Source organism: Balaenoptera musculus, chromosome 6 (assembly GCF_009873245.2).
Source record: "Balaenoptera musculus isolate JJ_BM4_2016_0621 chromosome 6, mBalMus1.pri.v3, whole genome shotgun sequence".
Taxonomy (NCBI): Eukaryota; Metazoa; Chordata; class Mammalia; order Artiodactyla; family Balaenopteridae; genus Balaenoptera; species Balaenoptera musculus.
The window spans coordinates 17,475,755-17,480,706 of NC_045790.1; the positions used below are offsets into that span (position 1 = coordinate 17,475,755).

Here is a 4,952-nt window from a genome sequence, read left to right on the forward strand (position 1 = left end):
CATGCAAGTGAAGGTGCCACTCACACCTGAGTGGCAAGTCCCTCTCGCCTCCAAGCTTGGAACAGCGTCTCCTCACCTCCTCCTCGCTTCAATACTCCACACACTTGTCTTGTCCAGTGACCACATTCTAAGAAAATAACCTTTGGAAATAGATTTCCCAGAGTATGAGTCTCAGAAGATTTTTGAACCTCAGTTTTCTCCTTCATAAAAATATGAATAATAATATCTACTTCATATGGTGATCATAGGGCTTCCATGAGCTAACAAAAGTGAAAAGAGCCTAATGCAGGATTTGGCTCAGTAAATAAATTGTTCCTATCTGATAGCTCTGGACCTGGGACTCCAAGTTTTGGCCAGTGGCCTCAGGTTGGCCAGTAATAGGAGTGAGACTAGAACTTTGTAAATGACAGCTACAGCTTCAGCTGAGTGCTGGAAGGCTCTGTCTTTCTGGAGAAGGATGAACAGGAACAGCACTCTGGGCTCAGAGCACACCCTACTCCCCTTTCTGGCCCATGGGAAAGCCACATCCAGGCCAGGCTATGTGCCCACAGTCTAATAGAAAGCCAGTCAGAGAGTCTAGGCTCCCTTACCCCCAACTTAGCTGCACATTTTCATCTTTTTTATGTGTTCGGGATGTTACACTAATTGTGATGGATGTTCTCTTGGTGTTCACACTGAGGGGTGGATGATGAAGCGATAATGTAAGGTAATATGTCTATTAAAGATTTAAAATAACATGCTTGCTAGATGATTCCTCATGCCGCTGGCAGATTCAAGCTCCTTGAGAAGAAGTTGGTGCTAAATTAGAGAGGGCGATAGGGTGGGAGGGAGGGAAGGGAACCAAAGGATATTCTCCAACTTCTGGAGTGCTGTGAAACTGATATATCTTTTCTTCATTTAATTAAGGAACATCTATTGTGTGAGGCTTCAGCACTGGCTCTGGATACACATGGATCAGCAATGACTTTGGAAGCTCTCGATTCAGGAGCAAAGTTAACTCGACTTAGTGAACAAAGTCATGGTGCTAATGGAGTCATGAATTAATTGTCTTTCTCTCCGATGCCCAAACCAATGTTAGAGCCCCAGGTTATGAGTATATCATTAGAAGTGGCTCCTGAAGCTGTTTGGTTCCCAAATTTCAGAGGTAGATAAAACTTAAGACTAATAGGACCAGGTGAAGTCTCAGCCATGTCTATCCCTAGCAGACAGAACTTTGGTATCTTCTGCATCTGTCTTCCTGCTTGGTGGTCTCTGTTTTACTAAAGAGCAAGAGGTGCATGTCCACCCCAGTCAGAACCTTTGGGTCATGTGGCTGTGGCAGCCTATAGGTTCACTTGGGAAAGACATCGTGTCAACAGGTGACCTGGCAGGAGAGCCAGGTCTTATAGAAGATCAGTAGCTTAGATCTACCACTAATTTCAGTTCTTCCTCCTGGGCTCCAAAATCCCCAACCAGCCTTAAGTCTCTTACCTACCATGGTTCATCACCCACTATTCCCTTCATTGCTAACCAGCCTCTGCCCTTCACCACCTCCTCTTACCCATTTCTACCTCTGCTCCTTCCCTCACTCAGACACCTGCTTGAGGGCCTGCCTCTCTCCCCTATGTCTCTAATCCTGTTTGAACTTCTAGGTAGACATGATGAATGGAGGAAGATAAACAATATCCCACCCTATAACCTATTGACACTAACATCAACAACAAAATTATCACCATCAGCAACCCAAAAAAATAGGATATGACCTCATGTCATACACTTTTAAAGGTAGTTCCCAAGAAAATCAGTAAAGGAAATAATTCATTGTGCTCATCCTATATACCTCATCCTCCTCCATACATACCCTCAATAAGTGATATGAGGCAAATGTAGTAAGTTTGTAAAACCCCAAGAATGCAACCTCATTTGGGAAGAAGTGGAATTAAAGAGTGAGTGGGTGAGTATGCAGCCCAGGGCAAAAGTAAAGCGAGGCCCTCAGAAGAGCATCTTCATGTTTCACTGCAATAAAATAATCACACCTAACATATGTTGGGTATCTGTAGCATGATGATAAGCCATTATATGCAACATTCTATTTAAGACTCATAAAAACCCCATGGTGTTATTAGCTACATGGTTTACATAAGGAAATCAGGGCAAGTTGATCCTAACTATTATACCATCTCAACAGAGGCAGAAAAAGTACTTGGATAGGACTGCCCTGGTGGTCCAATGATTAAGAATCCACCTTCCTGGGCTTCCCTGGTGGCACAGTGGTTGAGAATCTGCCTGCTAATGCAGGGGACACGGGTTTGAGCCCTGGTCTGGGAAGATCCCACATGCCGTGGAGCAACTAAGCCCATGAGCCACAACTACTGAGCCTGCGCGTCTGGAGCCTGTGCTCCGCAACAAGAGAGGCTGCAATAGTGAAGAGGCCCGCACAGCGCGATGAAGAGTGGCCCCCACTTGCTGCAACTGGAGAAAGCCCTCACACAGAAACGAAGACCCAACACAGCCAAAAATAAATATAAAAATAAATAAATAAATAAAAGATTACTATTAATTAAAGAAAAACAAAACAAAAAAAAGAATCCACCTTCCAATGCAGAGGATGCAGGTTTGATCCCTGGTCGGGGAACTAAGATCCCACATGTTATGGAGCAACTTAGCCTACGTGCAGCAATTACTGAGCCTGTATGCCACAACTACTGAGCCCACACACCACAACTACAGAGAAGCCCACACACGACAATGAAAAGCCTGCGTGCTGCAATGAAAGATCCTGCATGCCTCAACCAAGACCCAACACAGCCAAAAATAAGTAAATAATTAAATAAATAATAAATGTTTAAAAGAAAAGTACTTGGATTCACCATTTTTCAGAATTCCACTCTAAATCAGGAGAATGATTGAAAACACAGGGTATTTCCCCACAAGAGTAGGATATACCCTTGATCATATGTGGTGTTCTCTAACATAGGGTATCTTTTTTAATCTCAGAAGAAAGACTTGACCTCTAGTTTTCCAGCAAAACTTCACCCACTCTGGCTGAACTTTTTGACTGACTGAGCCACCAGGGTACTGAAAAGCAGTAAGAACATGATACCTCTCAAATTTGGCTCAGATTGGAAGCCAAAAATATCTCAGTAAGATGGGGAAAATGTTAAGAGGAATTTACCTAGACCTCCCCATGGCAGTCAAAGTTGCTCACACTTAGTGTGAGCAAGGGGACAAAGTGGGCATGTCATTGTGACTGTGGAAACCTATCACGCAAAAACCGATAAAGGAAGTGTGCCTACAGAGTGCAGAAAAATAATTCAGGTGACAGAAAACATAACCCAAGAACAGAAGAAGATTCTCTTCAAGGGCCTCAGGCTATGGAATGACTTGATAATAACTTGAATTCTATTTTTTACAAAGGTATTAAAGACAAAATGTCAAAAGAACAGAATGAGATTAAAAGAGGGATTGCAGAACTATGGCAACAGAGCACCCAAACAGTATCATTACAGAACTAATAATTAGAAAGCCCAAACATAATAGACATGGCTGAAAATATAAAGTCTTGAAATGAAAGTCCTTCCAGAGAGAAAGCAAAGGGAAAGAAAGTGAAAGGTAAAATGAGTACAGATAAAGTAATAGACATCAAGGGCAGGCAGAAATGATACAACATATGGATGAAAAGTATTCCTGAAATAAAGAACCCAAAATCTGCAGACAAAAATTATTCCAAGATATTTTTAAAGCTAAATTTCCTTAAATGAAGGAAGAAAATCCAGGCTGCCTTCAGACAGCTGCCTCCAGAGCAATATGCAGTGCCAGAAAATAAAGGGATAATTCCATTTTCAACAGTGAAATCACCAACCACACCAAAAAAAGGAAAAAGCATGGCACAAAATAGACCACAAAAAGGACACTTATTTACAGTATGAGAGGTGAAACAAGAAGGAAGTGAGTTACCTTGCTCAACCTCAGCTGGGAAAGTGCACAGCAGGTGACTCAAATTTTTCACTGCTCAGTTCTTGCTTCAGCAGCAAATATACTAAAATTGGAATGATACAGAGAAGATTAGAATGGCCCCTGTGCAATGATGACATACAAATTCTTGAACCATTCCATATTTTTGATTGGAAGAATCAACATTCTGAAAATGACTATACTACCCAAAGCAATCTACAGATTCAATGCAATCTCTATCAAACTACCATTGGCATTTTTCACAGAACTAGAACAAAAATTTTACAATTTGTATGGAAACACAAAAGACCCCAAATAGCCAAAATAATCTTGAGAAAGAAAAACAGAGCTGGAGGAATCAGGCTCCCAGACTTCAGATTATACTACAAAGGTACAGTAATCAAGACACTATGGTACTGGCACAAAAACAGAAATATAGATGAATGGAACAGGATAGAAAGCCCAGAGATAAACCCAGGCACATATGGCCACCTTATTTTTGATAGAGGAGGCAAGAATATTCAATTGAGAAAAGATAGCCTCTTCAATAAGTGGTGCTGGGAAAACTGGACAGCTACATGTAAAAGGGTGAAGTTAGAACACTCCCTAACACCATACACAAAAATAAAATCAAAATGGATTAAAGCCCTAAAGGTAAGACCAGAGACTATAAAATCCTTAGAGGAAACTATAGGCAGAACAATCTATGAGATAAATCACAGCAAGATCCTTTTTGACCCACCTCCTAGAGAAATGGAAATAAAAACAAAAATAAACAAATGGGACCTAATGAAACTTAAAAGCTTTTGCACAGCAAAGGAAACCATAAACAAGATGAAAAGACAACCCTCAGAATGGGAGAAAATATTTGCAAATGAAGCAACTGACAAAGGACTAATCTCCAAAATTTACAAGCAGCTCATGCAGCTCAATATCAAAAAAACAAACAACCCAATCCAAAAATGGGTAAAAGAACTAAATAGACATTTCTCCAAAGAAGATATACAGATTGCCAACAA

The 4,952-nt window shown here is 41.0% G+C and overlaps 1 non-coding gene across 1 annotated transcript; it reads left to right on the forward strand.

Annotated features, from left to right (window-relative positions):
• The first annotated feature begins 3,998 nt into the window (after positions 1 to 3,998).
• Positions 3,999 to 4,101, forward strand: LOC118897630. The gene has a single exon (XR_005020516.1). It is a non-coding gene; the product is annotated as a U6 spliceosomal RNA (small nuclear RNA).
• The last annotated feature ends 851 nt before the right edge of the window (positions 4,102 to 4,952 follow it).